Source organism: Mchenga conophoros, unplaced genomic scaffold, assembly GCF_057382185.1.
Source record: "Mchenga conophoros isolate Kocher_MC1m ecotype Shallow Benthic unplaced genomic scaffold, M_conophoros_male_GT1.1 unmapped_scaffold_6, whole genome shotgun sequence".
In the NCBI taxonomy this organism is placed as follows: domain Eukaryota; kingdom Metazoa; phylum Chordata; class Actinopteri; order Cichliformes; family Cichlidae; genus Mchenga; species Mchenga conophoros.
In genome coordinates, this window is record NW_028182333.1 from 437,223 (window position 1) to 448,800 (window position 11,578).

At 40.6% G+C, this 11,578-nt stretch overlaps 2 long non-coding RNA genes across 2 annotated transcripts; both read right to left on the bottom strand.

The window, feature by feature from the left end:
* Positions 1-1,250: 1,250 nt before the first annotated feature.
* LOC146546170 (uncharacterized) lies at positions 1,251-1,867 on the bottom strand. The gene is made up of 2 exons (XR_014891033.1): positions 1,679-1,867; positions 1,251-1,354 (listed from the first exon to the last, which is right to left on the bottom strand). It is a non-coding gene; the product is annotated as an uncharacterized LOC146546170 (long non-coding RNA).
* An 8,673-nt stretch (positions 1,868-10,540) lies between these two features.
* Positions 10,541-11,156, bottom strand: LOC146546171 (uncharacterized). Its single transcript, XR_014891032.1, has 2 exons — positions 10,968-11,156; positions 10,541-10,644 (listed from the first exon to the last, which is right to left on the bottom strand). It is a non-coding gene; the product is annotated as an uncharacterized LOC146546171 (long non-coding RNA).
* Positions 11,157-11,578: the final 422 nt, after the last annotated feature.

An 11,578-nucleotide genomic window follows, 5' to 3' on the forward strand; every position in this document is an offset into this window, starting at 1 on the left:
TACTTCAGCCACAGAAATCCTAAACAGGAAGGAGGAGCAGAGTTACAGTGGATCACTATCCAGCAGGGAAACAAGGTTTTATTTCAATTTCTTGGCCATGAGTGAGATTTACTGAGTGGGCAAATTAGGGAGACGACACCATCAGATCCCGAGCCCTCCATGTGTTAATCAAGAGATGGCTGCTGTGCTACAACCATAAATAATGAATAAATTAGGAGCTAAAGCTGAAAGGACAGTTTATTTGTACCATCTTCACGTGAACACATTCAAGAACATCACAGATGAAGAAACATTAAAAACTTCCACACTACATAAAGCAAGAAAAATAGTTTTTCTTTCAGGTGGTTTCAGAAAAACAGAAACATCAAACATCTCCAAGACTCTCTTTGAAAGAACTAAAAACCTTTGTTCTCATGGTCCAATCATGAGTGAACTCCCCGATGAAGCCTTGTGTGCTAAAACATGTCAGAGTTTTAAAGGTTAAACATGAGTTTCCAAAACGTTTTGCTGGAGAACAATGAACTATTTGACTGAGTTTCAATCATTTACAGACGAGCAAAACCAGGACAGAGAAAAAAGGACAAAACTGACTCAGTAAAACAACAGAAAAGAAGATCCCATGTAGATCTGTATTATGTAGAAGTTCAGCCCAGCAACCAGTTCAGTTCAACACAAGTTTAAAATGATTCTATCTGAACTCTGTGGAGCCTGATCTCAAGCTTTTTGAGTCTGACACAGAAACCAGAGGATCTTTCTGTGTCTTCAGATTCACTGTGATCCAGTGATGGAGTGATTTCAGCCCTGAGTGATCGCGCTGATGTTTGCACAGAGCAGACAATGAGGTGAATGTTTGGGCACATTGGTAACAGTGAAACAGTTTATTAGTAACGTGGGATCGTTTGTGTGCAGAGTATGAACTGAGATTCCTGAAGCTCTTGTCACACTGGTCACAGCTGTAGTTTCCTTCCATGTGTCCACGTTCATGAATGTTACGATGACCTGACTGTGAGAAGCTTCTCTCACAGTGTCTGCACTTGTGTGGTTTCTCTCCTGTGTGGACTCGTTTGTGTGATTTAAGCTGACTTGCAGTGGTGAAGGATGACCCACACTGATCACAGAGGTGCTTTTTAACCCCACTGTGAATCAGTTCATGTCGTTTTAAGCGATGTGATGTGGTGAAGCTTCTCCCACATTCTTTGCAGTATTTCAGTTTGTCTCCAGTGTGTCTACGTTGATGTACTTTTAGGGCCTTTTGCTGACTGAAAGTTTTTCCACAGAGGTCACAATGAAAGTCTTTCCCACCACCACAGTGATGACAGGGTTGAGAACTGGATCCATCTGTGTCGCTCTGCTTCTAAACAAAGACACAAAGACAGTGTAAGTCAGTCCTTCAACATTTGTATCCTGAACGTCGCCTGAAATAAAGAGCATCTCTGCAGACGTCCAACTACATTTGACTGTTTCAGTTAACACACTCAGTTTACTGGGCTGCAATAACTACAATACTACCACCATAATACTACAGTAATACTAAAAATCATAACTGACATGAAAATCTGAATAATCACTCAGAGATGCTTTTCCATGCAGTAGAATTGCTAACATGCTAACAGTTTAATGAGCAGAGTTGTTCCAAACAGTCAGGCTAAAATGACAAGATAACAATATAAATACATACCTCACAGTAGCTGCACTTGTAGAGTCTCTTTCTGGTGTGGATCTGTTGGTGTTCTCTCAGGTAACGTGGAGATTTAAAAGTCTTCTCACACAGGTCACATTGATAAGGTCTCTCCTCAGTGTGGGTAAACATGTGTTGTTGTAACTGTGCGTCTGTTGAAAACTCTTTGCCACACTGTTCACAGCAGTACACATCATGTCTGGTGTGAATGCGTAGGTGTATATTTCGGTTCCCTCTCCGGCTGAAAGTTTTCCACAGATGTCACAGCTGTATGCCTTAATTCCAGAGTGGGTAACTAGATGCTTCTGTAAGCTGCTACTTTGAGTAAAAGCTCTGCCACACTGATCACAGCTGTACGCTTTAACTCCACTGTGGATGAGTTGGTGTTTTTTTAGGTAACCCTTCAAGGAAAAAGACTTTCCACACAAGTCACAGCTGAACGGTCTCTCTCCAGTGTGGATGACCTGATGCCGTTTTAGTTTAGCCCTCACAGTAAAACCCTTCCCACACTCGTCACAGGTGTGTTTTTTCTCTCCCTTTCTTCTGTGAGGTTTGTCGGCCTCCTGAGAGCGCTGACTTCTGGCTCCATGTTGGTCCTGCAGTGACAGAGATACAAACAGAGGCAGTGAGTGAAATGCAGTCGTGGAACAAACTCAACCTTCAAACTCCATTAACACTAGTTTTAAACCTGAAGGTGGAGCGTGGCACCAAACACCTTAAAGGTCTCTTATCCCCACCTGCTGGTAGTTCTAACACATTACATCCAACCTGCTGTTAAAGATAATTCATGACTGTTCAAACACTAAACACACACACACACACACACACACACACACACACACTTTTATAATTTAGATAATTTTATTGTTTCCTATTACATATTTCTATAATTTGTATAGATTTATACAGAATTATTCAGTGATAATAAATCCTATGTTTGTTTATTCTAAAGGAACCCCGTTAGCTTCCACAACAGATGTTGCTCGTCTTCCGTCAAATACTCACATAAAATATTACACAATAAAGTGGATTCAAGATATCCACATAATTTCACTCTTACATCCACAGTGAGGTTTCACAATTGTTCAAATATAAGCAATCAATAATAATAATAATATCAATAACATTGAGGCACATTACACAAATTTCAAAAACAAATCATGTCTTACAATATTTACAACAACTAAAAGCTCTGTAAATCGGCTTTTAAGTGTTCATTGAAGTTTTGAATAATTCTCTAATTTTTTAAGGCAACTTATTCCACTTAAAAGTTGCTCTAAATGTAACAGTTTTACAAAACGTTACTTTTAACTCGAGCATTTACTAAGTTGCAGCTTGTTGAAAACTGTGTAATATGATGATGTATTTCATCTGGATACTGCAGCTGAGCAGAATAAATGTGGTGTGTTTAACAGAATTGCTTTCTTTAGAACTACAAGTAAGCCATAGAATATTTTAGCCTGTACAGGAAGCCAAGAAAGGTTATTATGCATTTGATCAATATTAGTATAGTATGAACATCTTCACACTAATCTGGACGCCTTATTCTGGACTAACTGAAGTCTGTTAAGATCTGTCTTATTAGCTGCTGACCAAATGATTGAACAATACTCCAGATGAGACATTACTAGTGCATTAATGACATCTTTCATAATGAAGAAGTGATACACAAAGAGCATTTCATAGCCATAGCTATGCCTTGTCGGCAGAGTTATGTGACATTAGTGATGTTTGTACTTTCAGCGTTAACTTGGTTTTAAAGCTTTTAAAATATACGCCGTTCAATAGTCGACCTTCATCTAACAGAGAATGTGATGATTTTGTGGATAATTAAAGTCAGTCATATATCCACAAACACAACAAGCTGAAAGTCAGTGATGCTGCTCGGTTTGCAGTCCTGAACATCACGGCACAAGCAGGATTCACTGCACTGTTAATGTTAGCTGTGTTATATTGCTGCCTCTGTTCGGTGGTGTCGAGCCAAACGCACTTTAACGTGTGTTTGAACGAGCTGACGGTTCACTCGTTAAGCTGAAAGAAAGATGCTTTAATCACAGCAGTCACACATGTGTCCACTGCACCATCTGGAACTCTTCTTGTTTACACTCGTAATAACACAAACACTAAATCCTGCTTCTCTGGTGCTGTTGTGTAGCAGTGTGTACACCTGAGACTGTCACCTGTGTCTGTCCTGCACTCTCTCTCTGTTTCTTTCTCTCTGATTGTGGAATAAAAGTATGAATATGTGTTTATAAGTTACACTTGTGTTTGAATCCTGCAGCTTATCACACATTTGATTTCCATGTGTGACGACTGCAAGTGTCCAGAGTGAGGACAGACTGAGGGAGCCACTGCTGCACATCATCTGTGAGGCTTTGCAGCCCTGATGATCCACCAGGACAAACTCAGCAGTGTGTGAGGAAGAGGAGGAGGAAGAGCCAGCAGCAGCTGACAGATGGAGGGAATAGACAGACTGTTCCCTGTTTGTGAAGGACTGCTAGGAAAGTTTAACATAACTGTCTGTGCTGAATCAGTCTTATTAGGTAATGTTCAAATAATGTGATCATCCCAGTGTTTTCAGTGTGGGAGAAAGTACTCAGGGCCTTCAAGTTACACACTATGAAAGGCAGCAACAAGTTTAATGTTCAGAAACCTAAAGTCTGTATCAGCAGCAGGATGGAGCTAAAAATAAATGTTGGTTTCAGTTCTATGAAGCTTTGAGTATTTTGGATCAGTAGCTGCTGTGTTTGTTGCATCATATTGCTGTAACTGTTTATATGCTTTATATATTCTGAGCTAAGTTGATCTATAGTGTTACATCATATTCTATAAGGATGTTATGTGTTTGTAGACTTTCTGCCCAGTTTGACCCATTTAGCAGACGTCAGCCTATTTAAGGCTCTGATATCTATTCTGTGTGACTTACAGCTGTTATGACATGGTCTGATTTTCTCACCCAATAAAGGAATATTTCATATATCAGTCTACTCTTCATTCTATCAGACACAGTTATCACAGCTCCTACATTTGCTTTTTACACATATATGTAAGCACTGAGCCACATTTAGTACCAACATATTAAATAAACAATATTTGTCTCTTATATATGATACATCTGTATACACACTGTCACAGATACTTGTCTGTGAGTGAAGTGATTAATATAATAACTATAATATTGGCCATATTATATTTACATTACCACAGTGAGATGACTTTAGTCTCATGAACAACATCAGCTAATTGTTATTTACAGCTAATCTTAAACGACTGTTCAGCACAGAAATGAAGCCCAACAATCATGTTTCACAGTCCTGTGGTCTCAGCCTCAGATACTCATCAAATCACACAGAGCTCATGTAGAAACAAATGAACTAAATATGTTCTCCTTCATTTCTGTCAAACAAAGCTGTATGAAACGTTTCCAGCTGTTAGTATCATGGTTGCTAGGCAACCTGGGCAGCGCGACGGAGGCTAGACGTCCCATTTCACGAGCCTACGAGCCTCGCACTTCGGCCTTAGCGGTCTTTGAGTACGCGGCCCTTGAGGACTTTAAAGCTGCAGAACCTGAATCGGGATACAGCCATGATGATCTCCAGCCTCGTGCTCGCCAACATTCTCACCTGAGTTAAGAAGACGATCACTGAAATGGTCTCAGCCGGTCCTTTGATGACAGCAATGAAATGCAGTGGTAAGGCTTTTTGGGGATTAAGTTCGTTTTCATGGCAAAGAAGGACGATGCAGTTCATCTGATCACTCCTCATAACATTCTGGAGTGCAGGCAAAATGCTATTATAAAAACTTAAGCAGCAACTTCTCCAGGTTCCAATATTTATGCAATTCTCAAACCTTTTGGCCACGACTGTATAACCTCTTCTGAAGTTTAGTGGATATTATACATGGTTATGCTCAGGATGTGTCGGCCAGTTTCCACTGGAAACGCCTTTTGGTTAAACTGTCAGCGAGGAATTTGCATTTGCACTGTTACATTTTTATATAACTTTAATGCACATAAACAACAGCTGCTTGTTTCAGTGAAAATACATTGATGGGTTTTTAATAAAGTTGTGCAGCTGTAAAGTATTTTGTCTGGTGTCAATTCTATCGTCAGCTACATCGTTATGGCAAATGTTCAAATGTATATGGTGATAAATATCTTTGGTCATATGGTCCTGCTCTGTCTGTCACCTTCTGTGTTGAGCTCATTGTTTCCTCTGTAGTGGCTGAGCTGAGTCCAAGTAGCTGAAAATGTTCCTCTGCTGCTCCGTCAGACTCTCCTCCTCCTGCTGATCAGCTGGGACACAAAACAGATCTTTGTTAGGCTCCACACTGCACTGAAGAGTCAAAGTGTCTCATATGTTCATCTGACAAGTAAAAGAACACATTTTTGTTTCCCGAGGTGGGCAACTTGTTGGAAACAAACACAAAAGGTTTGAGCACTGATACCTGCCATTGCTGGCATTGAAAAATGCAACGCCAGCAATGTGGATTGTCAAGACTCAAACCAATCATCAGGCAAAAACAACAGAGATCAAATGTACCGCATTTTGATCCGGGACGTAATCTGCATGAAAACAAGCGCTCACTCTTCCTGCTCAACAAATGACAAGGGCGGAGCCTTATACCACGTGATACAGAAGCTGTGCCGTGTGATGCTAAAATTAGCAGGGAAAAAACCACGGAGAGCACGTCAGGGATGACAAGAAAGTGACAGGAGAAAATCCGTCCCGGTCAACCACCCAAACATCAATAACGGGAACCTTATACAGCGCTTCCCTATACACGTCGAACTCCCGCAGGCACAAAGACATTACGGAGGCTATCACTTATCACCTGACCAAAGATATGGCTCCATCAACACTGTGCAAAACGAGGGATTTAGGAAAACGATCAACACCCTAGACAAACGCTACACAGTGCCGTCCCGCAACTATTTTTCTATTGTTGCACTACCTGCTCTGTACACGCAGCGTCGAGCAACGGTGGAGACGGAATTTCAAGCAGGACAACATTTTGCTGCAACAACAAAACGTGAGACATTTGTTGTTTTATGTTTATTTATTGTTATGAGAGATCCAAAACATCGATGGAGGATCTGTGTAAGCGCTGAGGATCGTCCTGATGGACAGAACAGAAGGAGAGTGAGACAAGTGAAGATATACTAAAAAACACTGTGACATGAACTGAGCCACACACAGTTTGATTCACAGGTGATTGACACATTATTTGACCACGAGCAATCTTTTCTGGTTTCTTTGTAGCCAGAAACCAGCTCTCTCCTCGGCTTCCTCCACTACACGCTTGCCCCACGCCAGTCTCCTCCGTCACTATAAAGGGGAGAGTCATGAGCTCCATCACCCTCACCTGTGCCGTCCAACGTCCCGCCACCAGCCTCCACTGCAGCAGGCCAGAGACCACACCCCTGCCACAATAAGTAAAAGTATATCCTTGCTGTACCCTTGATGCTAAATGTGCTAAATTAACCGCTGCCTTTGCCCCTTTGGGATTATTCTTATGTCACTGGGATGTTGACCTTTGACCTTCACATTAGAGAGATGGGCAGACATAATTAGTGTATGAATTTTAAAGTAACAGGTAATAAAGAGAGTGTAGCAAATGTAGTCAGGTTTATTACTCTGTATCACACATGAGTGCCCGAGGGAGGCGGGGCTGACTGGGGAGACACAGGAAACAGAGAGACAGGGCTGACTCGACATGAAACGATGAAACGTGGGACACGGGAACAGAAACTAAACACAGGCTGAAATGAACACTGAGGGAGGGAGAACTAAGATTACTGAGAGCCTGATAAATAAGAAGAACAAAAAGCAAGAAAAACAAGAGTCAAAGAAAACCAAAAACACAAAGCATTGGGCCAGGACCCACTGCTGTGACATTTATATGTGATAAAAACATTAAAAACTGCTCAGATGTTGAAATCTTTCTACGTATACTTTAGGTTCAGCTCTCCAGCCTGGCATTTGGTTAAGCATGATTCAAACATTTGATTTTGTTTAACTGGTTTTAATTATAGTTACTTTTTGTGAACATTTGTTGCAGCATTTAAAAATACATCATTTATTTTCAAACTTTTATTTGATTTAGAGCATCATATTTGACCAACGGAAATGTTTTAATTTCATATAAAATAACTGAAACAGTGAACTAAATATCTGAAATCTTTCCTTCCTTAAAAGTTATAATCCTACTTAAGTTATAGTGCAAACGCTTAAGCAACAAATATACTTGATGCTAATTAATTAATATTTCCCTTTGATGTTGCAACTATGCGGTCACTTCTGTCTTTAAACAAAATAATATTTTCCAGTTACAGAAATCATAAAGTCCAAACTAAAGTGCTACTGTTGCTATATGCATTTTATATAAATCATGGATGATGGTCCTGACATGAAGGAAGAGAAAGTTACAGGTTGCATCCTTTGACTTTGTCTCCGTGCCTTTGGGCGATTTTCAGAAGGACAGATGTTTCTGTTCAATTCTTAAATCAATGTTTTCAAACACAAACACTATTTTAAAGCTTCTAGAGAGTAAAATATTAATGATAATTATAATAACAATAATAAAAACAAAAGCTCTCAGATCCATCAAACCAAGCAGCAGAAAGAACAATAACTGAAGAGAAAACTTTAACCTTGTAGACTTCATTATGTTCCAGCTGCTCTACAGACGCTGTGACCTCGAACTTAAGCAGGTCGTAAAGAATGTGCAGCTCAATAACTTCATAATCAGACCCTGTGGTATTTAGGCAGCAGAACAACTAAGAATAACAACTACAAATAATGTTTTTAGGTTTCTGTTGTACTGCAAGGTTCTGTACAGGAGAACCAAACCAAGAGCAAATATTACGTCTCATTTACACCTGAGCACGAAGAGCCATCAACATTTAGCAAATTGAATCATCTTTGTTTAGATGCAAGAAGAATCATATAGAAATGAAAAAGTAGAAATAGAAATCCAGAGCAAAGATATCCTCTAATTCAGCGTAGCACATGTGCAGCTGCTGCGATTCACGTAAGCATTCGGCTCGTCGCTGTTGCAGATTTTTCTCTCGCTGTTCTGGCTCACAGCGCTGCAAACACAAAAATAAATATCCCCAAAGGTGTGAAAGGGAGCTAATTAGTAAGAGTATTGTTACTCTCCGCAGGAGTAGTCCAGCAGTAGAAATCAGTCCAATAACAAGGTGTGTAACATCTAGCAGGGTGACAGAAAAACCCAGGGTAACTTCTAAGGACCTCAACGTCTCTCTCACATTGTGTTTTTTAAACATGCTTCCATTTGTCACTTCAGTCTTTACTCTGAAATACAGGAAGAGAAATCATGGCTGAAACAATTTCTCATGAAACCAGGGGTGTGGTCCAACAGTCAGTTTGGTGAGGAAGGTTCCTAACTGAGAGAAGTGACCCAGAAGTATCTGTGTAGCAGCCACAATGAATCCAGATCATGAGCTTTATTAACTGATCAAAGTCTCTTCTTTCATCTTCTGTATCATTCAGTTTGCATTGGTAATGCCCATTATTGTAATGCTTTTTTAAGACGAGCAAAACTTTATTTCACTTTGGGTTAGCTGGGATAAGTGATGGATGGAGGGAATTTTACTTCAGCCACAGAAATCCTAAACAGGAAGGAGGAGCAGAGTTACAGTGGATCACTATCCAGCAGGGAAACAAGGTTTATTTCAATTTCTTGGCCATGAGTGAGATTTACTGAGTGGGCAAATTAGGGAGACGACACCATCAGATCCCGAGCCCTCCATGTGTTAATCAAGAGATGGCTGCTGTGCTACAACCATAAATAATGAATAAATTAGGAGCTAAAGCTGAAAGGACAGTTTATTTGTACCATCTTCACGTGAACACATTCAAGAACATCACAGATGAAGAAACATTAAAAACTTCCACACTACATAAAGCAAGAAAAATAGTTTTTCTTTCAGGTGGTTTCAGAAAAACAGAAACATCAAACATCTCCAAGACTCTCTTTGAAAGAACTAAAAACCTTTGTTCTCATGGTCCAATCATGAGTGAACTCCCCGATGAAGCCTTGTGTGCTAAAACATGTCAGAGTTTTAAAGGTTAAACATGAGTTTCCAAAACGTTTTGCTGGAGAACAATGAACTATTTGACTGAGTTTCAATCATTTACAGACGAGCAAAACCAGGACAGAGAAAAAAGGACAAAACTGACTCAGTAAAACAACAGAAAAGAAGATCCCATGTAGATCTGTATTATGTAGAAGTTCAGCCCAGCAACCAGTTCAGTTCAACACAAGTTTAAATGATTCTATCTGAACTCTGTGGAGCCTGATCTCAAGCTTTTTGAGTCTGACACAGAAACCAGAGGATCTTTCTGTGTCTTCAGATTCACTGTGATCCAGTGATGGAGTGATTTCAGCCCTGAGTGATCGCGCTGATGTTTGCACAGAGCAGACAATGAGGTGAATGTTTGGGCACATTGGTAACAGTGAAACAGTTTATTAGTAACGTGGGATCGTTTGTGTGCAGAGTATGAACTGAGATTCCTGAAGCTCTTGTCACACTGGTCACAGCTGTAGTTTCCTTCCATGTGTCCACGTTCATGAATGTTACGATGACCTGACTGTGAGAAGCTTCTCTCACAGTGTCTGCACTTGTGTGGTTTCTCTCCTGTGTGGACTCGTTTGTGTGATTTAAGCTGACTTGCAGTGGTGAAGGATGACCCACACTGATCACAGAGGTGCTTTTTAACCCCACTGTGAATCAGTTCATGTCGTTTTAAGCGATGTGATGTGGTGAAGCTTCTCCCACATTCTTTGCAGTATTTCAGTTTGTCTCCAGTGTGTCTACGTTGATGTACTTTTAGGGCCTTTTGCTGACTGAAAGTTTTTCCACAGAGGTCACAATGAAAGTCTTTCCCACCACCACAGTGATGACAGGGTTGAGAACTGGATCCATCTGTGTCGCTCTGCTTCTAAACAAAGACACAAAGACAGTGTAAGTCAGTCCTTCAACATTTGTATCCTGAACGTCGCCTGAAATAAAGAGCATCTCTGCAGACGTCCAACTACATTTGACTGTTTCAGTTAACACACTCAGTTTACTGGGCTGCAATAACTACAATACTACCACCATAATACTACAGTAATACTAAAATCATAACTGACATGAAAATCTGAATAATCACTCAGAGATGCTTTTCCATGCAGTAGAATTGCTAACATGCTAACAGTTTAATGAGCAGAGTTGTTCCAAACAGTCAGGCTAAAATGACAAGATAACAATATAAATACATACCTCACAGTAGCTGCACTTGTAGAGTCTCTTTCTGGTGTGGATCTGTTGGTGTTCTCTCAGGTAACGTGGAGATTTAAAAGTCTTCTCACACAGGTCACATTGATAAGGTCTCTCCTCAGTGTGGGTAAACATGTGTTGTTGTAACTGTGCGTCTGTTGAAAACTCTTTGCCACACTGTTCACAGCAGTACACATCATGTCTGGTGTGAATGCGTAGGTGTATATTTCGGTTCCCTCTCCGGCTGAAAGTTTTTCCACAGATGTCACAGCTGTATGCCTTAATTCCAGAGTGGGTAACTAGATGCTTCTGTAAGCTGCTACTTTGAGTAAAAGCTCTGCCACACTGATCACAGCTGTACGCTTTAACTCCACTGTGGATGAGTTGGTGTTTTTTTAGGTAACCCTTCAAGGAAAAAGACTTTCCACACAAGTCACAGCTGAACGGTCTCTCTCCAGTGTGGATGACCTGATGCCGTTTTAGTTTAGCCCTCACAGTAAAACCCTTCCCACACTCGTCACAGGTGTGTTTTTTCTCTCCCTTTCTTCTGTGAGGTTTGTCGGCCTCCTGAGAGCGCTGACTTCTGGCTCCATGTTGGTCCTGCAGTGACAGAG